The sequence below is a fragment of the Triturus cristatus genome, chromosome 3_2 (assembly GCF_964204655.1).
Source record: "Triturus cristatus chromosome 3_2, aTriCri1.1, whole genome shotgun sequence".
Taxonomy (NCBI): Eukaryota; Metazoa; Chordata; class Amphibia; order Caudata; family Salamandridae; genus Triturus; species Triturus cristatus.
This window is the reverse complement of record NC_140584.1, coordinates 922206343-922233324: the sequence shown is the minus strand read 5'-3', so window position 1 is coordinate 922233324 and position 26982 is coordinate 922206343. Positions and strand designations below refer to the sequence as shown.

At 46.5% G+C, this 26982-nt stretch overlaps 1 protein-coding gene across 4 annotated transcripts in view; it reads left to right on the top strand.

Moving 5' to 3' along the window:
• Positions 1-26275, top strand: part of SKA2 (spindle and kinetochore associated complex subunit 2) — a 71791-nt gene extending 45516 nt beyond the window's left edge. For all 4 annotated transcript variants that reach the window (XR_014980027.1, XR_014980026.1, XM_085649383.1 and 1 more), the window contains exon 5: positions 25564-26275. The gene's annotated coding sequence lies outside the window, so the exon portion shown is untranslated. The remainder of the gene's footprint in view (positions 1-25563) is intronic.
• Positions 26276-26982: the final 707 nt, after the last annotated feature.

Here is a 26982-nt window from a genome sequence, read left to right as displayed (position 1 = left end):
AGCGACATTTCTCCTATTATCAAGAATGTCGCTAACCCTGTTAGGGACAAAAAAAGCAGCGCTAACCGCGGTTAACGCTGCTTTTTTACGTCTGGTATTTTTCAGACTTAGCCATGATATCCTATGGAAGGAGGATATCCTGGCTAAGTTTGCCTGTCCCTATCAACAAGGTAACGTGAGATTATCGCTGGGTTTCCAGCGATAATCTCATGTTAGCGTGAGGATTTTTATCGCTATTGAGATAAGCGTTGCTAAAAGCACGCTATCTCAGCGATAAAAATTCACGCTAGCCGGCGATAATTATCCTAGCGCTAAGTGCGCTTAGAGATAATTATCGCCGGTTGTTGTTGATATGCCCCTCACTTCCTTTATTTAATAATGCCTTGCAATCCTCAGTTTATTCCCACCTGAAGGCTGATGTTTGGTACTAAGTAACAGCGAACCGTGTGATCATTGACGAAAATCACTTGCTAAAACTTTGGTGAGGGTTGCAATAAGGAAAATACCTCTCCTCACCCGGTCACAACTCGGGTATAGGAAGCTCGCCCTCTCCGTCGGTACCTCAGGCTCTGGCTGAGAGGCGAGGTATTATCTTCGTACAAAACAGGGGTCAAAGGGACTCTGCCTGTATGAAGGAACAATGTCATATAAGGTTGCATTTCCTCCAACTTTATAGTTTTCTATTCACTTTTTCACTCAATTGTGAATTGTAGATGCAGTAGCTATACAGTTAGTTGTTACGGTCCTGAAGAAAGCCTATGACCAACAGTCGTATCAGGCTGAAACATGTCGACCACACGGTGAGGCAGCCTATTTGTTCAAAGCTGTTTTTTGCAAGTTTTTAATTAGGAGTACTAGAGATATTTTGAATTAGTGTGTTTCTCTTTTACCTCCTCTTTTAATTCACTCACACACACTGCACACCACCATAGAAATTTCCATCATTTGATGATCATGTTTATTACCATGAAGGAGTTGGTCTCTTCTTTTCTTTCTTTCCTTCCTGTAATCTTTTTGACCTGGTCAAAACCCGAGCCACATGAATGTCCTCTGTGATCAAGAGGTACAGGGGTGGGTAGGAAGGAGATCCAGATGATAACACTGACCGCTCTGGTATTTGATGGAAATCCTACTTCTTGCGAAGGTCTTTCCTTCTTGTTGTTGGGTTCCTTATAGTGCTCTTTTAGTTATTTGGTAATTTAATCCTGTTTCACACTTGCAGACCTCCGGACTTTTTTGTTTGTTATAGTATTGTACAGGGGCTACAGTTCGTTGTTGGTCTTTAAATAAGCCCTAGGACCCTCCACCACGGTAATTGTTTTAGATGAATCCATTATTGTGACCAGATCTCTTTACTTTTGACAAGGAGTGGAGGCCTGCTGGCCCACTCCTGTAAAGTTCCAGTTCTGATGGATACTTCTGCATCTAGATTACTCAACTTTTGAATATGCCAGGCATCAGATTGACTATGGAAACTTTTAAATGGTTCTCTGTGCCAGTAACCACGCCATTGTGACATCACTGGAGCCATAAAGCTCCCCCTCTGGCACCCTGACGTTAACTTTTTTCCGCACTTCAGCTCCTGTCTGGAGCTAGGTCTCCGTCAGGAATTTCACATTATTTTCTGATTTTCGTCCTTATTAAAATTCTCTTTTGATTAAAGTTATTTTGTTACAGTACAGTAATGTCCCCTCCAAAACTTATGTTTTAAACCCGGCAGGGACTGTGATGGACAGATGTCCATCATGGACCCACATGACATCTGCCTTGGGGTCAGATCATGATTTGAAAGTCATGTGAATCGTGCAGAAGCTTGCACCCTAGGCCATCAAGGAGAAGGAAGCTAAACACTTTATGGCCCAGGCTCGAGTTGATAGATGTGCCAGATGAACATGCAGACTCAGAACAAGCTCCTCAGAAAACATATGAAGCTGTGTCACAACTCTGAGCGACGTTCTTCAAATGGCAAGTCACCAAGGCATTCTCCAGTGCTTCAGGGCTCCTCGTCCGAGCTAGAACTCCATAATCTCCATCCGGAGGATCTAGTCCGCATGGCTCCTTTGAGCTGATACCCGGACTCTGTTGCACAATACCTATAGTTTCTGACACCTGGAATGAACGGACGCCACTTTATTTTTTAACACCATTTTTGATGTTTTGGGCAGTACAGTGATCCCCTCTAGAGTGCCTTAGGACCCCTGTGTCAACTTAGTTTCATCTTTAGGGCACGCCTGCAGGCTTTACCCTGGCTCCCTTCACCCCTACTATCCACATTGGTTGTTCTCCATCAGCTCCGGCATTACCTTTCACCAGCTTCTTCACAGACGTTGCTATCGACTGCAGTGGTGCCTCAGCCGACACCTCCAGAACAGTCCACAGCCCCTGATTCTTTGCATCTAATGAAGCTTCCTTGTCCTGTGCCCAGACATAAGTGAGAGGAAGAATGCTTCGTGTAAGAATGTTGCTTCTTTTTTTGGCAAATCTGACCCACTTGAGGATCCCATACGACACCATACTAGAGATTCCAGTGGTCTTGATGGTACAGGTCCAGGGTAGGAACTAAACTATCCAACGGGGCTCCCACCTGTGCAATTCATCTGATAGCACATGAATATTAAGAAGGCTGCAGGGGTCTTTGAATGTCTCTTCCTTCTGCAGATACCAAGTCCTATATCATGACTGACATATTGCATCCAGCGTTTCACCCTTTGAAACCCTTACTCCTATTTAATGAAGCTATAACTGAGCCCATTCTTGCGGCTTGGCGAAGTCAACCTCCTCTTCCGCCGTTAATCATAAAGTGGCCAGAAGAAATAGGCTGATATCCATCACCAGAAAATCTCGTCATCCAAGCTTCCTACTCCTCAAAGCTCTGCTTCCTAGACCTCAAAGCTCTCCTACTGTGTCTTCCCTATTACATTCTCAGACAGAGAGCCTAAGAAGATTGAGCAGTTTGCAAAAAACATCCTTCTTGTCAAAAAGCTTGGCACTCAAATCCAACTTCCTCATGCCTCATTGGCCGTTATTCCCACTCCCTGTGGAATCTGGCATAACTAGTTATCCCACATATGCTAAAACCCTTCCGACCCCACTTCATGGTACTGGTGAGAGACAGACAGGCTGAAGCCAAATTAGTAAAACAGTCTGGCCTAAATAGAAGGTCACAGGCTATGAGAAAGTCTGTTTGTCTATGACATATGCTTGGCTGATAAACTATAGCTTCTTGACAGACATACAATCCTCTATGATGGATTGCCCATTTGATGAGTTCTGCCTCTTTGGTTCTAAAGCAGACGCTGCTCTCAAACGGTTCAGAGAGAGCAAGGTCACTGCCAGATCACTTGGTTTACAGACACTGTAGCTGTTAGTTATGAAAGCATTCTCCTTTCGGGGTAGAATCAAGGGCAGAGCTCCCAACAACCGCAACACAATCCACTGTACATACCATATTGAGACTGTGGCAAGGGTAGGGGCCGTACCGTGCCTCTTCCTCTCCGTTTTCCACCTCTTTAACATCGACCGCAGAAAAAGTAGCCTTAGTTCCTGCTTGTCGGAACACAGAGTACCTGTTTGAGGACTGGCTGCCCTCCTTTCTATAGACCTGGAAGACCATAACTTCAAACCAATGGGTTCTGAAGATTTTTGGAAAGGGGGTATACTCTACCCTTCCTATACACCGCTCCATCCATTTCTCCTTTCCCCAAGCAGTCCACCTTCCCATCCTTTACCAGGAGGTAGAGATATTACTCCAAAAAGGGGCAGTGGTGCCAAAGCACAAACGGAGCCAGGAGTGCTCCTCTTTTTACTTCCTGATCCCCCAAGTACAGTGTTTTTCATCTGATCTAGACCTCTGGATCTTGAAGTGGTTTCTGCAAAAGGAGGAGTTGAAGATGCTTTCCCTACCACAGGTGTTATTTATGCTGAAAGCAGAAGTCTTGATTGTATCTGCTGGAAGCATATTTTCACATGTACCTCCTACACAGTAGGATCATTGCATCACCAATTTTTGGTCCATCCATTTGGTTTGACTTTAACTCCTCAAGTCTTAATGAAGGTGATAGCAATAGTCACCGCCCATCTCGCATGTAGGGGAGTCCCCATGTTTGGACTGGATCTCAAAGCCAAGTCCCCAAAGATGGTGTCACACCATCTGCAGGTGACACTATCTTTGCTGTTCAATACGTTTTTCCAATCAACTGGTCTTAAGTCTAACTTGGTACTGTCACAGCGCATCTTGGGGGGCAGTACTGGAATTTACATCGGATCAACCCTTTAACCCTCCTAACAGGATAAAGGATATTCATGCCGTGATTCTAATGTTAAACCACGTTTCAGTTGTGACTGTCTTATTGCTGCTAAGTCTGCTAGCTTTCTGCATCACTCACTGGCACAGTGGATCATCTGCGCGGTCAAGTATTCAGCTAAGTCAAAGTAGAAATGGAAGTCCAAGTGGGACTCGATAACTTCCCACCATTCTCATTTTCCACAGAAGTTACAAGGGTGTCACCCTGCTTCCAGGTCTCGCTGCCATTCCACCGAGTTGCTGATTCCATCCTTGGTCATGATGCATCCTGAGTTTCCAGGTCCATCGTTGGCGGCATAGCAGGTCGAAGACTTTCGAGAAGCCATGCTACACATCTTTAGCATGCTTCCCTCTGGCATGCCTTTGGATCCCAGGGATACGCAGAGACGTTCATTCAGGTATGAGTCCCTTGTACCTGCTTCAGTTTCCATACCGGCATCACCGGCTTCAGGCTCCATGCCAAAATCCCCACCGGTCCCAGAGAAGGAACCGCAACCCATCATGGTATCCGAATCAGCAGGTTTTGTCTCGACTAGGACCACATCCAGATTACATTTGTCGCAGCCTATATTGAATTCTTCAGACTCAGACATGATCTCACTACCACACAACTTTGCACAGACGTTACAATAGCTTTTTGATTCAAACGTTGGCCAGAGCCAGAAAGCATAGAAGGAAAGCAGACAAAGAAGGGGGAATCCAAAGGATTATTTCTTGGTGCCTTCTCATATCCATGAGGATGTCATGCTTCATCATCTGGCGTGCTCCTCGTAGGGCTGGTACTGCAATGTCCTACAGGCCCACCAAAGTGTTGTTTTAGTTGAAATCTTTTTATTTTTGCAGCATAATAAGAAATGCTTGTGTGAGAGCGCTTTGGTTGTGTGGGGTGGAGTGAATGTGTATAATGAAGTGAAGGGCGACTAAAACAGGTTAATACATACCAAACTGGACTTTAATGCAATGGTTCCTTGGCAGGATTATAAAAACATAATTTGTTTGGGGCTACTACAGGGGTGTGATTCACTCAAGTAGCCTAAATCTGTGCGTGTGGTCAGGTTGGCACACTTTGCGCTTCCTCAGGACCTTTAACCCCTTCGCTGCGGTGCGAATTCCGCCGCGCGCGGGGGGGGGGGGGGTTTGGGGTGAGCGCGGCGCCGCCATGCTCATGACGGAACCACGCCGTCATGAGTCACGGGCGAGCTGTGCTCATGACGGCGTGGTTCCGTCATGACTCCACCCACTTGCGCTGATCGCCCGCACAGGCGGGGAAATAGCGCTGCGTGGGCGGAGCGGCCGCCAACGGCCGCAGCATGACGGAACCACTCCGTTATGAGCACACGGCGCCCATGGCTCATGACGGAGTGGTTCCGTCATGAGCACGCAAGGGGTTAAAAAGACGCGGTATGTAGTGTTGGTATTCACCTAGATGAAAATACTTGTTTCAAGTAGATTATCCAACCTAGAAAATAAAGAAAACACACAGTAAATAAATGTTTTGCATGTATGGGACAGTGTGCCACCAGAATTGCTTTTCCAGCACACTGTATCATAGTGTTTCCAAAGGTAAACATGTGCATGCTATTGTTATGAATGGCCAAATAGATGCCGTTTTTATGTGAGGACACTTACTGCACTGAATAAATATCCTACGCAAGTAAGCAGTACCTCTTTTTAATTGAGGATTGCTTCTCCTCTGTTTGTTGTTTGTAGGACCTGGTGGGCACTCGGTGACCCTCGCACTGTTAGTGCTCTCTTTATCACTCATCATTTCACTCATTCCTCAGTTCAAGGAATCTCTTTACTTTCATCTTTTTTTTCCAAATTGGAAAGCTACCAGTGATGATAGTGTGGGCATACTGGTAAACATATGCCAGCAGCCCCCCCCTTTGGTGTTACTAATGTGAGGTGCTTTCCAATTTTTCACTAGTTTGTGTGGTGATATATTTTTCCAATTTTATAAGCTTGTTGTAAATTGTGGTACATGACGAGTTTAATATAAATTTTGAACAGTGGGACACACAGGCAAGTAACATTTGTACTGTCTTGTAAGGGTAATATGTATTATTTGAATTATAAGATACTGTTCTTAGTAGGTCCAGGTTTTTCTTGAGATATATTGTTGAGTGGGGGGGCAACCTGACTACTTTCCCCCTGGTGCTCCTTTTTGTTGTTGGGGACCTCCTTAGGTCACCCAGCAATATGATAAATCTTTTGACACACTCTATACCACCTAGCTGTTCTTTCCTACTCACTCTTTCTCCCTTCCTCTATAATGTTCTCATCCCAACCTTCTTTCATTCATCTACTGCAGGCTTTCCTCTTACACCCCTTAGAACACCCAATCCCCCTCTACTCTTCACCCGCACCCTACTCCCTTCCCACCCTGCTCCCTGGCATGATACATGGGTCAACTCTAAAATAATTCACACCGACCCCTCATGCATAATATAAAGATTCTCTCGCTTGATGTTAAGGGCTTAAACCATCCGACTGAGACAGAAAATTGTAGACTACACACATTAAGGGTGACATTACTCTTACAAGAGACTAAAGTCGCTCTAAAGGAGCTCTCGCACTAAAGAAGTCCTGAGTGGGTGGCTACTCCTGCGTCACGGCAATCAACAAGAAAAATTGCCCAATTACTCTTATCTCTACCGCCTCTGGTCTCACTATCACCTCATCTGAAGCTGACACGGAGGGCAGATTGCTTTTCACTAAACTAAATAAAGTCAATACTTAGCTTGCAATAGTGAACATCTGCCCTCGCAATAGTGATACCCATACCTCCTGGACTAACCTTAGCAAAAACAACTACCACTTCTGCCTACCCAATGCAGACTCATTACAGATGGTGATTGCATACTAGACAAACTCCACCTGTCCTTTAGACCTAACAAGTCTCACAAACAAATGCTACACCTATGTAAAACATTTAAATTAAGCTGCATTTGGAGACTCTGCAAACCTACAGGCAAGGACTACTCTTTCTTCTCTCACCCCCACAACTCCTTCTCGCGCATTGATTACATCTTAGTAGATGATCTGCATGTTGCAGCTACCTCAAACCCCAGCATTGAACCAATATTAGCGATCTGCTTTTATTTTCAATTGTAAATGTCATGTACCACATCAACAACCAAAACATGGAGAAAAAATGACCTCATCTCAGAAAACTCCATATTTAAATCAAAAAAGAAATTGAACCATGCATAGAAATTAAAGAATCTGTGGGGTGCGTTGAAAGCCACAATTTAAGGCCACATGATCAAACTGATGTTTAAAAAGAACAAGCAAGATAATAAAGCATTAGACCAATTCAAAGTCCAAATAAAACACTCGAAAAATCCCTAAAACTCTCAAAAGATTAGTCACAATTAAACCAACTGACCAAACTAAAATACGAATTCAGGCATGGCCAAGGCGTCAAGATGTCGGACGCACTCTAAGAGTGCTTTGGACCCCCTCCGTCATCCGCCTGGCATCCGCCCGTCCTCAGTTGCAACTCACCGTTTTTGGGAGCAGATCCTGTTCCCCCACCTAGTTAGCTTCGGTCCAATCCCTCTCACGAGCGGATCGGATTTTGCGGCGCTGAGACCTGCCTTCCTTCTTCCGGCGGCCCTGGCGTTTTCCCGCGCTTTGGCAGGTGGTCCCCTGCGGCAGTCGTGTCTGATCCGACTGCCGCTGGAGCCCTCACGGCGGATGTCTCCCCCCCCCCCCCAGGGGCCCCCAGGGGCCCCCCAGAGCCTTCGGTGATGTGGCGGAGTGAGGGAACTGCAGGGCCTGCACTGGTGTCACTGCTGGGTTGGACGGTGCTGGGGCCTGGTAGCGCCCGCCGCGCCTCGGCTGTCCGCATCGGACAGCGGTGCTTTTGATTGATCACCCCCGCTAGGATCTGTTGATGATCCGGCTGCCTGGCGGGTCGGCGGAGGCGGGGCTTCTGGAGGCCGTCCCCTGAGAGCTGTGCCGGTATCCTCGTGTGTTAGCTGGAGCCATAAACACAAACAACAAACAGTAAGCATAATAAGCATTGGCAGCTACAACACTGACCCTCAGGATTGGGGCTGCTGGAGCGTCTGCCGTGAGCAGGAAGGATCCCTCCCCCGCACCCTGCTGCTCTGCTATATTGGTATGCTGTGTCTCCCCAAGAGGGATAAGGGCGGCTGCTGCATGGTCGCAGGACATCAGGGACAGTCTTCTGGTCCACACAGTCGGTGAGTGGGGGGGGGGCGGTCTCTAAGTCGTGCGATAGCTGGGGTGGCAAAGTTGTGCTTCGGACCCCCCCTTTCGTTCTTCTTTGGGGAGCCTCCGGTGGTGTGGTGGTGGGCCCTACTGGGTGATCTCCTTTGGGCTGTCCCGCGCCGTCCTCTCCACGGCTCTGGCTGGTTGAGGACTGAGGTGGTGGCCCTGGTGGCTGACATGCTGCGGTGGTAGGGATCGGCCACCGCGTCGGGTGGCGGGCGGAGCGGGGACCCCAGCGCGCCCCCCCCCCCCTTCCGTGGCGAACTTCCTTCCGGGGGCGCATTTGGGACCCCACTGGCCTAGGCCCGCATTAACTTGGATTGGCACCCTTCCTACACCTCACTGAGTACTCTACTTGGCGCTATTGTACTGGAGCGCCACGGAGGCCTCCCGTTGTTGCTGGGCTGCCGGCTCCTGGGGTATCTAGCCCCTGGGGCTGCGCTGGATGTTCCGTACTGACTGTGCCCCGCCACCTGTTTGCTGCTGCTCCCGCGGCGGAGGCTTGGATCCGGCTGCAGTAGTTGTGAGGGGTGCCCTTCGCTGAGGAGTCCTGCTTGGCCCCGCGGGTGGTAACGAGACATGCCTCACCTCCGTCCTAGTCGGGGACCCAAGGGGGTCGGACCTGGATGCCTGGGCCCGAGCATTGACGGCCTTGGTGTCTGGGGGGCCCCCCTCCCGCGCTCGCTCCCCAGCGGATCTGTTGCCGCCCCGCAATGGGCAGAGGCCACCCCGTCCAGAATCCTGTCCCTCCCACCCAAACAAAGATGGACCAATTTACAACGTCGGACTGGGACCGGGGGGGGGGGGGGGGGCGGGACGCCGGGCGCGGCCGGGGGAGGTCTCTCCACCATCCTTCAGGTGATAAGCACCTCACAGGCCTCCGTAGAATCTAAGATCGGTGAGGTGAGGGTGGATGTAGCTCTCATTCGCCAGGACCTGCGCAACGCCACAGCGCGCATCGCGGAGGCGGAATCCCGGATCTTCACAGCTGAGGCAGACCTTGGAGCTACACCATAGGGCCGAGGACGCTGAAAATAGATCACGGAGGAATAACCTGCACCTCCTGGGGTTTCCAGGGGAGTGGAACAGGGCTGCGTCGACACGTTTGTGGAAACCTGGGTGCGCTCCTGGATGCCCAAGGACACCTTGTCACCATAGTTTGCTGTTGAACGGGCTCACCGATCCCTGGCGCCCAAGCCTCCACGTCGGGCTCCTGCCCGACCCATAATCTTGAGGGTTCTCAACTTTAGAGACAGACGCCATTCTTGGGGCAGCCAGGGCACGGGGGCCGCTGCATTATCAGAACAGCAAGATAATGGTGTTCCCGAACTCCACCAGGGAGGTGCAGACCCAACGTCTGTCCTACGATGAGGTCAAGCAGAAGCTTCGCAACATGGGTCTCCGATATGGTCTCCTCTTCCCAGCCCAGCTTAAGGTCATCTTCCAAAATAAGACCCTTTTCTTTGACAGCCCCCAGGCGGCGTGGACCTGGCTCACAGAGGAAAGGCCCCTCCTGCCCCGGCCGGCCTCTTCACCCATCCAGCGGGCTCCTCAGCAGTTGGGCCGGGCCCTCCCTAAGCCCCAGAGGCGCCGGACGAGGTCCCGCAGAAAGACAGACCGCCGTGGGGAGACGTCCCGCTCTCCGGGTGCGGTGTCCCCGCGCCCTCCATCCCGGGCCTCGGTCCGGGGTTCCAGCACTCCTAGCCTGACCTCCTCACTGATTGACTTGAGTGTCCACCCGGGTCCCTCGAACAGTCTGCATCATGCCCTTTCCGACTCTGACCTGTCTAGGAGCCGTTGCTCCGAGGCACTGGAGAATCTGAGGTCACCTGAATGATAACACACGGCAAGTGAGCTTCTCATAACCCTCTGAGGCGCCCCAAGGGTAATGGTCTTTGAACTTCCTAGGAAGGGGGTGATCTTGTCTCTTCGACACTAACGACTCTAAGAACTATTCCCTCCTTCACTCCCTGGAATTAACTTGTATTCTTTGTTGTTTACTTGCCCATCATGTAGTTGCAGCTGTTCATGACTATCTTATCCGTATTCATGGAGTGGGGTCCTTCTCTGCCATAGTCATGTTCCGCTAATCGTTTTAGCTTAGCGACCAGTCTCTTGTTGATTAACTTGTTTTCCTTTTCAGGGCGATAGAGGCTTCACGTGTAGGGTGGGGGGAACTGGGGGGGGCAAAGGGCGGTTGGGTGACAGTTGTCTCCAGTTTGTTTGTTTTTAACCGCCTACGGGCCACTGTTCTCTGTTCCTTTTGGTAGCTCCACACGCATATATACTGCTAGCACCGACACAAGACTCACCTCGAAGCCCACCTCCTGCCCAGAAGTCCCGGCCACAGGAACACGTTCACATTGGGACCATACACTGCCTGCGCTTGCACCTCCTCTTCCCTATACCACTCACTACGATGGCGTCTACCCTATCTAGGGCCCTCCACGTAGTCTTGTGGAATGTCAACGGCCTACTAGATCGCATAAAACGCACTGCTGTCCTTAGAAGCGCCCACCGGTATGCACCGGATATCCTTTTCTTACAGGAAACACACCTTCTGGGTACACAATGTAATTTCCTCGCCCAGTACGGGTTTGACAGGGTCTGGCACTCTGGGTTCACGAGGGGCTCCCGGGGGGTGGCCATTCTACTCTGGAAAGGGCTGCCCTTCACCCTGACACAAGCCGACACGGACGCACAGGGCCGTTATGTGGCCCTGACGGGTAGGATTGAGGGACACCCCATCAATCTCCTATGCACATATATCCCTCCAGCCGTCATGGTCCCCGCCCTCCGCTGCCTCACACTGGTGCTTTCCTCCTTTCCACAAGGCCTGACGGTGATAGGAGGTGACTTCAACACCATTTTACAGCCCTCCCGTGACACAATGGGCACGCCATCGGCGGCCCACCTTACCTCTGCCAAACGATTATCTGACTGGTCCTCGGCCCTGGGTCTTTGCGACGCCTGGAGGGTGTGGAATCCCCGCCAGGTTTAATTTACCCACACATCGGCGGCTCACCACACCCACTCTCGTATCGATCTGTTTCTACTGTCGGCTGTGGACTGTCAATTGATGGCTGGGTCCACAATCTTACTCAGGGCTGTCTCGGACCACTCACCCGTCTCCCTTCGTCTCGACAACTCCCCCGGCGTCACTCGGACGGTATGGTGACTGAATGCCCGGTTCCTGCAGGGTGCCAAATTCGCGGAGTCCCTCTGGCAGGAACTGCGGCAATATTTTTCCAAGAATGCGGGCTCGGTTCCCTCGTCTGGCATGTTGTGGGAGGCCAGTAATGCGTGGGGTGGCCAGGGGTTTGGTTCACGCGAAACACTTGGAGCAATCTGCCTAACTTACGCAGCTAGAAGCCCAGGCGGCGCAGCTGGAGGAGACCCAGGCTATCAATGACAAAGAGGACTCCACCCGACAGCTTACCCTGATCCGAGAATAAATTCACCGGGTCTCGATGGAGTCTGCTAAAATGCTCTGGCGCTCTTCGGTTGCGCGAGTGTATGGTTGGGGGGACAAAAATGGCAAACTTCTCCACAATTTAGTGTCCTACCCTAGAGCCAACCGCATTATTCCCGAAATTCGGGATGGAACCGAAACTCATCACACCACCTCCCAAGACATCGCCCAGACATTCGCGGGCTACTACGCAACCCTTTATGCAGCCCCCCCAGTCTTCACTGGCGGCTCTGCTGACTGAGACCGGGACCCAACTGCCCTGCCTATCCCGGGCGGACCCCAAGGCTCTGGACCGGACATTCACCCCGGAAGAGATGCACGGGGCTATCTCACTGTTACGCTCTGGCAAAACGCCCGGGCCCGATGCTGCCCCCAAGAATATTATGCGGCCTACCGAGACACGTTGGTTCCACACCTACAGGACCTATTCCAGCACGTAGTCGAAGTGGGGGGCCTTCCCACCAGAGACTGATGTGGCCACCATAGTAGTCCTCCCGAAGACGCAGCCGCCCTCCCTCGTGTGTGCGGAATACCATCCCATCTCCCTTATTAATACCGAAATTAAACCCTGCCACCGTGGTGGCCCAACGGCTCCATCCCCACTTACAAGAACTGGTGCATCCTGATCAATGCGGCTTTGTGCCCGGCCAGGGGACCCGACACTGCATACGCCGTCTCCACCTTGCTCTTGCGCATCGCCATCTCCTCACCCCGTATCTTGCACTGCTTTTCCTAGACTTTGAAAAAGCATTTGATGCGGTGAATTGGGGTTACCTGGGGGACGTGTTGGAGAGGATGGGCTTCAGTCTCCCTTTCCAACGCCTCGTCCGGGTCCTCTACTCTGCCCCCAAGGCGAGGGTCCTCATCAATGGCGTGGTTTCGGAGGCATTCCCGATCCGGAGGGGCATCCACCAGGGCTGCCCACTCTCGCCGCTTCGATTTGCACTAGCCATGGAACCCCTGGCCTCCCTCATCTGACAGGCCCCCTCATCCGCGGCTGGGCCTGGGATCTGCACCAGATTGACAAAATTGCCCTGTACGCCGACGACGTCCTCCTTTTTCTGGCGCGCGCAATGCCTGGACGCCCTTTCGGCCTTCGAACGGGTCTCCGGCCTCAGGCTCAATCCGGCGAAGTCCACCCTATTTCCCTTGCACTCTTCTCGGGCATGCTTCGACTGGCAAACGACCATCCCCCTGAGGAGGCAATCCTTTCAATATCTGGTGGTGTGGGTGGCCCTCCTCCCGGAGTTCGAGTGGGCTCTGAATATTACGCCCCTGGTCACTAAAGCCAAGGCGGACCTCAGAAGATGGCAGACCCTTCCCCTTAACCCCCTCGGTAGGAGTGCCCATTTCAAAATTATGGTCTTCCCCCGCTTCTTGTACATCTTGCAAAACGTGACCATTCAGCTCCCAGGTGGTTAGTTCTGGGAGCAGGACGGAGTCCTCATCCGATTTTTATGGGGTGCAGAGAGAACACATGTCTCTCTAGCACATTGCCGCATACTCCCATACAACTGAGGAATGGGGGTGACTAATCTCCATCTCTACTATCTGGCCACGAGGCTGATTGTGATCCGGCTGGTCCGACTCGGCGTACTGAGTGGAGCTCCGGACAACTGATTTTGCGCACCTCCAGGCATACCTGTACGGGAGCCCAGTCCCCCGGGATCTTCCACCCCCCCCCCCCCTATCACTAGAATGGTGCTCATGGCATGGCGAACCACCCTACGGTACGTTAAATGAGTCCGGAAACTCACCAGGCAGACTCCTCTGTGGGGTGGTGCCTGGCTGGAGGAGGTCTCGTCCCCTCCAGCACTTCCGTAAATGGGACCACACCGGGATCTCGCAGCTCGGGGACATTTGTGTGGGGGACCATGTCAGATCTTTTGCAGACCTACAACACCGCTATTCCCTCCATTCCTCCCAATTATACCAATATTTGCAGTGGAGGCACGCTCCAAGTCCATATCCCGGCCCCCACCTCCCTCCCCGAATTTAGTCCCCTGGAGGCCCAAGTGATGATGGGGAACCTGGGCAGAACGGGGGTGTCCCGGATTTACCACTCCTTGGTGAACAATGGTCCAGCGTCCTTGGTCTCGCTTCGGGCCCGGTGGGAGGGGTGGTTGGGCCCCCTGGAAGACGCAGACTGAAGGGACGGCCTTATGGCACCCAAGACCCTGACGACTTCTTCCAAGCTGCATCTAGTCCAACTCTATAACCTCCACACGGCTTACCTCACTCCGGTGCGTATGTTCAGCGCTCGCTTGCGGTCCTCTCCAGCGTTGCTACGTTGATTTTTTCACATGGTATGGCAATGCCCCTCTCTTGCACCGTTTTGGGCAGAGGTGGAGCGCGAGCTTACGCAAGCTCTAGGGTGGGAGGTCCCTCATGACCCGTTAAGTGGGATCCTGGGAGTGTTCGACGGCATTGATGGATCACGGGCCGACAAGCGTCTTTTTTGGGCACGGCGGTGGCAAAGCGCAATATCACCGTGCTTTGGTCCCAGGCTAGACCGCCCTCCGTGAGGGTCTGGAGGCAGGGAGTGGACTGGTGCGGTACCCAAGAGGAGCCCCTTTTCGACACCCGAGGCTGCCCAGAACTCTTTGGCAAAATATGGGGCAAATGGTTTAATTTATCGCCAGTGTGAAGGGTCTAAATGGTAGGGCATGTGCTGAGCAACGGGCGAGGGCAGGGTTTCGCCCACAAGTGTCGGAGTCGAACACATCCTATTCCGTACAATGTATCTGTATACTGTATATGTATGCGACCAATGAGTTTTTTATTTTTTTTATTTGTTTTGAAAATTCAATAAATTTGATTATCAAAAAAAATACGAATTCAACAAACTCCTAAGCAAGAAAGCCCATCTTCTAATTCAGACAAACAAAGGTATCAAAGTATGCGGTTGAAACATGGAAGGTAGAATACTAACTTCTTATTTAAAATAAAACTTTTGTAAACCTAAGAACCTCCATAAAGAAAGGGGGGAAAAAAAGGCATTCCAACCAACAAAGAGAGAGACATTCTAACTATGTTCAAGCTCTATGCCAAAAGTAATGACTCTTCATCTGAATCTTGCTTAGATTACCTTAAAAGGATCAATTTAAAAAAATAGATGAGGACATCAGACTCTATGTACAAACGCCTAGTTCCCGAAACTAAATCCTATACCTAATCAAAACACTCGCACCTAGGAAAGCCCCAGGCTCGGATAGCTTCTCAGCATCCTTCTATCAAACATGGGCATCCATGTTAATCGCCCCTCTAGAGGACCTTTTCACCTACTTTTCTTCCTCTGATGCCATTAAATGTACATCAGCAGAAGCAATGACAATAGTCATTCCCAAAGAAGATAATGGACCGTACCAGCCTATATCACTAATAAATCCTGATTGCGACTAAAACCTTAACAAAATTATACATACTTCCCAAACCGAGTTCATTAAGGGAAGATTTAGCACAGATAATATCAGACTACTCAGCCATATATTAGAGAGAGCCCACAATCTTGACAAGCATGCTTGTGCGATATCTTTGGACACTGTGAAGTTCATTAACCAGGTCTCTTGGACTTTCCTTGACGCCAGTCTCGCTGCCTACAACCTAGGTCCCTCTTTTTTCAAAATGAACCTCTCATTGTACAAAAACCCAGAGCCAGAATAAGCATCAATGGCGGACTATCTTATACCTTTAACCTCCACCAAGGTACCAGACAATGCTGGCTCCTCTCCCCACTACCATTCCTCCTAACACTGGAACCCGTTCTGATACAGCCAGAGAGAACCTTGCCATTCCAGGCATCCCCTTCAAAGCAGGAATGCAGAAAGTGGCAGCCTACGCCAACAACATTCTCCTATTTACTTCCCAAGCAAATTTAGCCCTACCAAACATGTCCAAAATGGAGGTGCTTCCTTTCAATGTACAAGGCAACAGCTCTATTATAAGCGACCTCTGCCTGAAATGGTCTTACGATAAAATACCTAGGCCTATAGTTCTCCCAAAACCTAAAAGAATCCATAAACCACAAAGAAGATATCTTATCCAAAATCAAAGACATGAGTTGGTCATCTAGATACATTACTTGGTGGGGATGGATTGAATTGATAAAATTGATGATTACCCCACTCATTAACTTCTTTATCAGCATGTCTCCAGTTCACCTCTCTGACTTCTTCTTTACCAAAATAGACATGACTATAACCAAATTCTTATGGCAATCAAAAAAAAAACAGAGTTGCCTTAAATTAACTAATGCTGCCTAAATCACTGGGTGCCTTAAACTTGCCAGACTACAGACTATACCAACACACTTTCCTAGCTAAACAAGGTAGCCTCTTGTTCTCCCCCTTGAACAACATCTCCCCCCATCGTGGCTTGAGACTGAGAAGGCGCTAGCGGACTCCCCTCCCTTATATCATTCATTGCTACTACGAAAGTAAAACACTCAACAAGCATCCTCACATGTACAGCACAAGCACTCTGTAAAATTGCCTTCAAACTTCAAAATAAAATGCGATTCGCCACTCTGGCCTCACTATGGCAAAACGATCAATCGAAACTAGAAGACAAAACTTGATTCTTAGAAAACTGAGCAGAAAAGAGAATACACACATAGGATATCCAGGTTCGCCCCACAATCCTTTGTCCTTCTCTCAACTCAATACTAAATTTGACCTAAATGACTTGGACTTCTATAACTAAAAAAAAAAAGTTATCATATCCAAGCCCAAAACCCCATAGACTGCTAACCTTCCTACTACAGTATGAAAATATTCTAAAGGGGCCACTTAGCCTCTGAACTCTACTCCCTACTATCCTTCCCCACAAGCTCTGCACTAACAAAAACAATACAAAATATCACGCCTCCATGACACTAGTAATCCTACAGATACCACATTTAATTGGCCACATATCTGGGCAAATCTTACCACTGACAAGCTCACACCTGCTTTAGCTCAGAGTAACATTCTCTAAAAACGACTGGGCCAAAATATGGGAAAACCATATCACAAATTCTGAACTTGGCATGGACACCAACTCTAGCCTCTATTTCTCTGGGTATCCTTCCCCCTGATATACACTATAAACTTAATAAAGAAGACCACCTTCTCTGGGTTAATCTTGTAACAACTGATCTCATTGTCATTCGTTACGAATGTAAAGGTCTTTCCAAACCAAGCTCACACACATTGTGGGAATGGATACAATTCACCAGCGGGGCAGATAACTCCTTCAATGCATTTCTAAAGATAAACTCTAGGTAAAGTGTCAACATTTGGTCCACGTTAGTTAGAATACATACCCATAGTATTGGACACTCCCCTTACCCCATTCCCCCTCCACCTACTCCCTACCCTCGCCCTCCTAACACTCCACAACCCCTATACATCGCTCCCCACACCCTCACCCCTACTCTTCTCTTGCCTGACCTGCTTTCTTATCCTTTCCTCTCCCTCTCATCATTTACCATACAGGCAACAGGGATAACCTACTTCTGATGGCCACCACCAGTCAGTTCCTTATAATCCTACATACAAACATCACTAAAAACCTCATCTTTACAAAACAGCCAACTATAATGCACACCATCTACAATACACAGTTTTGTTTCTACTGAAAACTAGAGTATTCTTCGGAACTGCATTTTACGATACCCACGCGCTAAATTGTTGTTCTTTCCTCCATATATCTTTACTGTACTTATACCGTACTTATGTAAAACCTTAACATTTATCTTAAATAAAAAATAAATCAATCTCTGAAATGAATGGGTTGCCTAGTGTGTGCAGCAAAAGTAACCATGTTTACATATTGGCACGGATCACATTGTTGCTAATTCCTGCTGTCCAAGGACGAACCTTGAACTGCAGAGCTCGTTGTGCTATATTGACGTGCTATCGGATTCCATAAACAGTAGAGAATCTCTTTAGTCATGCAAGATCCCCAGAACACATTTTAAAGTAAAAGCTAAAATAAAGTGGAAGCTTTATCGTACGCTGGAAAGAATGCAGCTCTGTCACTGCACCGAAGCCCACAACAGTGTCAGTCAATAACAAGCATTTGCAATGCAATAGGTCTCACATTTGCGAGAGTTTAAGCTATTGGTATTGTAAATGACAATGCCTTTTAGATATGTTTTGCTAATGAACACATAACAGGCATTGTCATTTACCATGCCAATAGCTCAACCCCTTGTAAATGCAAGACCTATTCAAAGAAGTGTCCGCCATTGTCCCGGGCTGCTCTGAAAGTGAAAGCGCGCATGGCGTATTGAATGGTACAGGAAAGCATGTCCTGCCTGCTGTAGGAGAAACTGATTTAAAGAAAATAGTGCTTACAGACTAAAAAAGGTGTACCTTGTAACAACCAAAGTAAAGGGCCTGTCCTCATGAGAGGTAACAAATAAAGACAAGGCAGGGCTAACAAGCATATTAATAAATCAGAAGACCGCATTTACGAAGAACAATGACACAAGCCAATGTCACATATGGGTGGATAGTGGGCAGGGCTTCTATTCCATACTCCAATACAGCATGCCGCAGAGCAGTGCGCGTGCTGGCCAGGCTCGACCTAAAAAGGACTAGCAAAATGTTTTTACAATGGTCAGTCACAAATGTTTAACAACAAAATATTTAAGATTGGGGGTCCAAGGGAAACATATTTAAAGACCCACAGGTTTCAAATCCCCTAATATCCACTTAGAAGTAACACCATAAAAAACTAAGGTCTGAACAAAATGAGCACTGTAAAGAATAATAAAGCAAATTATAAACATTAGAGAAAGTTTCAAAACATTAAAGACCAATCCCATCAGCCACCAAAGTAGCATATATCATCATTTGGGATTCATTAACAGTTGCAATGCCCTCCAACAAGTCAGGTCTGCACACTTAGTGAGCGCAGATGTAGTCTATGCTAGAGTATTTCTTTCATAGCATGAATCCTTGTGATATAAAAGTGCAAGTATAATTGGTGGTGATGGATGTAGTGCAGGTGAAAAATGTGCAAATGTTAAAATTATCTACCGGGACAGAAACACCATTTTAATAACACTGTCCAGATTAAAAAGCCAGTGCAAATGCAGTTTGAAAGAATAACTGCTAAAGTCCAAAAGAATAAGGTCTACATGTTTCAGCCTGTAGATCAACCTTGATCAGGCTTTCGTCAGGACCTAGAAAAACGTATGCTACCGCAATCTGTGTATCAGTGAAATTTCAAAAGTAAATAACAAAGGTGGTTAGAATTATACAACCTACATTACTCTGGGGTTTTCAGAGACAATCGATTTATTATTTTTTTTTTTCTGGAGTATCGACCCAAGTCCTATAAAAAAAAAGGAAAAAATTATATAATAACTTTGTTGAACCTGCTTAACTATTCAAACAAGTGCTCAATGTATACTAAAACAACTGTTCTTAGTATGAGATGCTCTTCTGTCATCTAATGTACCACAAAACATGTACCAAAAAATTAAGTATAAGCTTACCCGTCTGTGTACGGGAGCTCTCCTCACCTGGCATCCGCTCAGGAAAATGAGGCCCCGCTCTGTATAAAGGCAAATGAGTATGACACAATTCTTACATTAAAAACAAATGTCTATCTCTAATAATAACATACACTTCTGTATCAACATGCTGAAATATGATATGGCTGTCCCTAGATGAATTGTGCGTGTTTGAAGCATCATCTTTTTTTATGTACATAAGTATTGGTTCTCAGTGTGCCTTTTATAACAGAAAATCTATACTACATGCACAACTTGACTGCGTGTACTCGTACCGAATATCAATCTAATATGAAAGAGATGCCACTATATACTTGAATCTCTGGCAGAAATAGCTGTGTTTCTATCAAAAAGTAGAAGTAGAACATACATTGCTAGGGCAATGTACTGATTGAACCTGCCAAATACCCTAGTTGTATGTGCAATCCTTAAGTTGCGCGTGAATAATAACTTAATAATACCTCGCGCCGGCTAGGCAGGAAGTATATTTTAGCGAATATCCAGCACACCTCAATAAAAATGGCCAATGGTGTCCCTAAGGCAAGAATAGCCGTATTTCTATCAATCGAGCTAGCAATACTCTGATCAAATTGTGCGTATTTCAGATACATTCATTTGGTATACAACTCTTTTCGTAGCAAATGGGTGTACACTTAAAAACATGACGGTTCATGCAACCGTTTGGAATGTATTGTCAATTATGTTGTCGTGTACCCATGAAGCTACTTAAGTGAACATATCGTAGTGAGTTTGTCCGGTTCCTGTAACTATTTCTCCGCGGGCACTGGATTGCTTCTGCACTCTGACTAATGATTAAGAATAAAGCCCGTTTGGATACGAACCAGAAAAAACACTAACTCTCTATTTCTTACTTAATGGTTCAAGTCTATTGCATCCTTACGTTGTAAACCGCCTACCTGTCCGTCGGTACCTCGTCTCTTGCAGAGCTGGATGGGAAGGTGCCGGCGTGGTTTTACACGATGCTTAAATAAACAAAACCAAAGAAAACACAGACAAGCGCTACAACTTTGACGTCGTAAGAGCGCGCCAGGGCATCATGGGATATGTAGTTCGTTATAGGCTCAATTCGATTTTGTACATGCTATTGCTGATAGAGAAAGAAATGTCCTGAGTAGGACACACAATTGTCCTGATCAAAACAAAGGAAAGACTCTCATTTTATATAAATCGCCCGTCTTGCAGCAAAATTAAAGTAGTCACTAGTAGGAAGAGCTCACATGGAATAAGACTTTGTCTGTAATAACTTGTACATACCCTCTGGTGGGCGTTTCAAGAGTGTTTGTTAAAAAAATCTAATACTCACATCTTTCTAATCAAGAACATTTTGGAAGGATTAAATAAAAGATTAAACAAAAGGCATAGAGCAAAGTTTTTAAGAACCAGAGAAAGATTTTTTTTTAAAATTAAGTTATCACGCTTAGCTGGCTATTCTTATTTATTCCTGCCTATTACTGACTATTATGCAACATGGATCTAAAGAGCTGCCCATGGAATATCATCGTTCAGGCCCAGAATGTCACTCTTTAGCTTAAAAATCAATTTGTGTTCTCTCATGAACAAGAATCCCGCGATATCGCTTATGTGTGTGGGAATAAATGGTTGTTCTAATACTGTCCACCTCAGTTCTTCTGCTTTATGCTAGTGTGTGAGAAAGTGATTCGTAAGTCTTATTGCCTATTTCTTGCACCGAATGGTGCTTTTATGTTCATTAATGCGCAACTTGATTTTTCGTGTAGTCATACATATCTAAGTTAACATGGGCATGTGATGACGTAAATCACTCTCTCTGAATTGCAGTTTATGTGTTTCGTTAACACCCATGGTCTTCCTGTACCTATATCTACCATTTTGGTTAGTTGAGTTTGTGGGCATGCTGTGCAAGAACCGCAAGGGAAGTGTCCCTGCACTGCTGGCAAATTCCACAACGTATCTATTCTCGATGATGTATAGGTTTTTGGTCTGGTATGTACCAACCTGTCTCGTATAATTGCACAAGGAGCTCATGCGCCCTCCTGGAAAGGAGCACTAGAACACAAACCCTCAAGCACAAACCTGAATACACTCTGCCCCATCCAAGGCCTCACCGTGGTATCGATTGTCAGACAAAAGGCAGAGGAGAGACAAAATGCAGAAGGAGTAGGTGCTGCTGGCGGCAGCACCTGAGGTACAAAGGACTCTTTCTTTCAGTGTCCGATGCTACTCGGGTTTCTGTTACCGGCTGGGACTGCCCAGCTCTCATCGTCTGCACACATCTGGCCCTGGAAGCACACCCAGATGCCTCGCTCGCGCTTCACAGCAGCTCACTTCAGATTGAGAAAACAGTGAGGCATTAAAAGCCACCCCCAGGAAAACACAAGGTCGCCGTTGTCCCTGCAGCTTCGAAAGTGACAGCGCGGCCGCCCAGCGCACTGAATGTAAACAATGCACGTCGTCGTGCCTCAAGTAGGATAAACTCAAAGAATATAATGCTTACACCACTAAAATAACAGGTACAGTGTAAAAACTGAAGTAAAGGGCCAGTAGCTATGGGAGGATACAAATTACGACATGGCAGTACTATTAAGGATTCAGCATTTACAAAGGAAAAAGACACAAGCCAATCGGAAATATGGGCGGGGCTTCTCATCCGTACTCTACCTACAACAGACCGCCATAGCAGCGCTTGTGCGCTGGCTCTGGCACAAGCTGAAAATGTTACATTGTACCTAATTTAAAACATTGTTGAGGCGTTCTGGGAGTCGATACCTGCACATAGCGATACAACTGCTTTTGGGTGTTAGAACATCACGTATATAAAGCACCATTCTAAAAATACAACCTGCGTTTTAAAGATTAATAGTCTTTTTTTTCTATTCTATTTTACTGAAACAGTCGGTGTGTTCAAATACGACCCTGCTTAAGAATAGGCAATATGTAGACTTCAGACACATACAATTAAAGAAAAAACACGCATCGCATCACTGACCGAGTTGCTTCAATTAAATCAGCTTAATGTAAAACATTATGAAAACATTTTAAAGGTAAAAATAAAGACACTTCTGACATTATGGCTCTAGATTTCCTGAGTGTATCCTGCTACGTCTGCATCAGTACTGTAACCAAAAGCTTTACCTGGCTAAGAGGAGTGCATGATTGTTTCTTTCGTTAAAACAGGTAGCCACGGACGGCATTGTGTCTTGCATAGCTTTCTCAGGCCCTTGGAATTGTAGAATATTTTTATATATTTTTTTATTTTACAGAGTTTTATATAGCGTGAACTTGACCCAAAAGTATTGGGTATCAGAGCGCTTTACACCAGCACCAGTTGCATTACATGAGGACACATTCATTTTTGGCACAGGGAGATTGTGATTTGCCCAGAATCACAGGATGTTGCGCGTCCTTGCCCAGACTCTAACCCGGTTCCCCAGATTTGAGGTCGACCGCCCTAGCCGTTAGGCCAACTCTTCTCCCTTTAGTTCTTGGTGCTTCTGTCTCCCAGGCGTTTCTTAGCAGACCTGTACAAAGCGCAAAGAGTTATTGTACACTGCAACCTCGACTCTGAAACTACTAACTGAAGACAAACCACTGACCTAAAATAAAAATCTATATATAAAAAAAATTCTAATGACACTAGTATGAATTTCCCCTTGTGTGAGGATAGCGGTTCAATTTCGGCTAGTAGACGCCCATGTACTGCTAGTGGTCATACAGTCATTACTATTGATGATCTGAAGCCTCTGCAATTACAGTTGACGAGGTTAACAAAGCAATCGATTAGATTTCGCTGAATAAAGCACCGGGTCAAGATAAAATCCCCGGGGACCTTTTTAAGGCCAAAAAGTTTACCTGGACCCCTTATCTTGTTTTACCTCCATAATTAGTGATTTGCTCATGCCGTCTTCATGGGCTGGGGCAGAGATTAACACCGTTTTTAAAAAGGGGTCAAGGTATCTTGTTTTCAACTACAAGCACTTTAGCCTGATTGGTAGCTCACAAAGTCTTTGGTCTGATTATCCTCGAGAGGCTACAGGACTGCATCGTAGATGTGGATTTGCTGAACCCATTGCAAACGGGGTTTAGGGACGGCATTAGCATCATAGACTAGTTGTTCCGCCTCCAGTTGATCTACTGGAAACAAGTAATCTTGGGGGGAGGACGACTTTGTGGTTTTCGTGGTACTCTGGTCAGCTTTTGACCTGGTACTTGGGGCTTCCCTTTGGAGGGTCTTGGTAGATCTGGGCGTTCCGAAAGACCTCTGTCATAATCATCAGGTTACACTCTTTTTTTTTTTTTTTTTTTTTTGAGTCAGGTTACACTCTTAACGCCTTCGCCCAGGTTAGATGTGGTCCACAGCGTACACTAACATCACCTATACCGTTCCCGAGGGGCATGATGCAAGGATGTGTGCTTGCTCCCAACCTCTTTCTTTTGTACAGTAATGATTTAGTATCCCAGCTTGGGCTGTGTGAAAATTACGGTCCGCATCTTGCTGGTAGGAAGCTCCTGGCCCTCTTGTTTGCAGACAACCCACTTTTAATTTCTAAGTCTCCAATGGGGTCCAGAGGCTGTTGGATCAATTCAGAACTTTCTGCAAACCGAGAAGCCTGGAGGTCTGTCTTGGTAAGGCCAATCCATAGGTCCCATCAAGGCTCTCCCTTCCATCCAATCTCCGCCTCCCCACTTCAAATCTATTATCTCCAAACATTAGGGGCTACTCTTTATGATGGAGAACTGTGGGGTAACATGGACACCGGATGCTTAGAAAAAGTAGAAAATAGGTTCCTGAAACTCCTTGCCAATCTTCCGGCTAGCACCTGCTTAATTCCCTTGCGCCTTGATGTAGGTCTCCGACTTTTCTCTAAAAATAAAAATGGGCCAATACTGTATTGGCGCAGGATCTGGGCTTTCCCAGCTCTGATGCTATATAAACACGGCCTGGAGGATGTTTTGAGGCTACCAGGGGCTTTCAGAATTCCCTGGTTTAGATATCGCACTCAACACTCTGTTGGGTATGTGGTGTGGGAACCTGTGGATTACTCCCAAGAATCTCTACAGATATTGAAAAATGCGCTTAAGCACCTATATTGGCAGTACATTGATAATCTGACACTGGGCTCCGCTAGTATGGGTTCCCTCATCCCTACCTTCTTAGAACACAAAGATAGCTACTTTGCAAAGGGATATTTTGATGAGCTCGAACCTCCTCAAGCTAAAACATTTTTTATGAAATTTTGGTTTGTGACCCTGCCTCTACAGTCAGTCACGGCCAGACGGGTGCTTGCATCCAGCACAACAGACAGGAACTGTCCCTTTTATCCCGCGGTATCCAAAACTATTGTTCTAGGTCTAATCTTTTGCCCATTTTATGTCTAGTTCAGGAGGAAATGGATCTTACCGCTCTGCCACAACCTGGGGTACAGAAGCTGTGGCACAGCAATCCATATTCTTGTAAGACAATCTCTAGTTTTTGCCGCCTCTCGATTTTTACTGAATATGTGTAGGCACAGGAATAAAAGGCTAGTCACCTTATAGCTATATCATCGAGTATGGATGAGCCCTGGATGGATTGCCTTTAATTATTTATTTTATTGTACTTGTGGTTCTATTTATTCGTCCTTTCTTTTTATAATGTTGATGCTGCTTAAATATTTTTTGTGGTCTCACTTTATATGGTCATGCGCTGATAATCACAGGACTATGAATTATGTATTTTTTTATTGATGTTTGGTTTTTGCACACGTATCGCAAACTGTACAGACTACTATGTAGTCTTAAACTTGCATTTGAATGTTTTTATCAGGTATGTTTTAATTTCCTGTTTACTAGTACTGTATCTGTAAGTATTGCGTGCTTTATTAGGAATTTTTATGCCGAATAACGTTTTTTGATTTGATATATAGTGTGTCTGTGAGTAAAAGGTAATGGCGAATCCTCTTCAATTCTATTTAAGCTTCGAAAGATTATAATTCTAATTACAATTAAAAGTGAATGTATTTATCTGTAAATGTTATAAACTGATCAATTTTTCATACTTGCTCTCAGTTTGCACAGAAGGAATCTGCATGGTCTGAATTACAAATTGAAGAAATTTCTCTTCTGGAAGAATATATTACAGGCTTACTTCAACGTCATTCTGCAGATAACTGAGAACCTGCCCGTTCAGTACTGAGTTTTAACTTTTATCATTGACAGCTGATTTGGTACCTGCTATTAAAGAGTAACTCCAGCCGATATTTCGACTTTAAATACTGACTTTTGTGATATCATTCGAGCCATTCGTTTTTTCCCGCGTCCAGTTAGTTGAAATAGCACTTTAGAAGTACTTGTGCAGAACAGACCTGTCTCCTTTGGTTCCGTGATCCCCAATTATTGCCAGGCACCAAGATGTCGATGTTTCAGGAACTTTCTTATTAGACACTTTTTATGCGCTTCAGCATCAATTGACATTTTACAACGTGTCCTACTATATTTAAAAAGGGAATTGACAGCCCTGGACAGACAGGGATTTTCTTGATTTTTAAAAATATTCCTGGCTCGAGTTCCCCTTTTAAATTTGCGGTGACATCCCTGTTGCTGATTCAGACTTAAACCTTGCTTTGATGAGAATGAAATGTGTGTTTATGTGCGTCATGTAAATTGCATTTGAGTAACGATTCTATTTAATGCAACAAAACGTTTGATTTTATGTTTTACACATTATGGGAAATGAAAATCCCTGCTAAAGAAGTGCAATAAAAATTTTATTTGTATTATTGACATGTTTTTTGTTGCATGATTTCATGTCTGCAAAGTCTTACCCAGTGTTGGAAAAAACTAAACTCTTCTTAAGTTCCCTTGTTAAACTTTTCGGATGAACTTTTTATTTCTTTTTTTGGGGGACAGGGGTTAGCTTGCTATCTGGTTCATTTCCATATAGGAACACATACTGATAATAAGGTCCGCACCAGATATAAACATTCACAGTTGTCTGCCTGGGGAAAGAAAATATTTTGGAAGACTACAGTACAGAAGAAACTAGAGGAAAAAGCACTATCAATTATGGCTTGTTGGTTATGCTAAACGTCCCCAAACACCCCAATTTCTTCCTTTCACAACAGTGTGTTCTGATGGTAATTTATCAATATCTGATAGAGACTAATAGCACAGATTCCTTAACTTCGAATATTCCCCAGTCGTCACACTGGGTCTGGAAATAGTTCTGAGCAGTCCCCTTTGCGCACTGTTAGGTTGCGCCCATCGGGTCAGCGGCATCAGTGCCGAAAGTGACAAGCGCTGTGCCCAGATTGGCACCACCCCGCGCTGACCTGTTCCTTTTCAAGGTTGTGCTCAATCATTTTTCCACCATTTTTCTTTACCCTTTTGTTGACATAATAACCAGTGTTCCTTTTTCCAACATTTTGCGGAAGATGACCCTTAAACGTGTGGGATTTAAACCTTGTAGTGCCCATCACAGGCAAATAA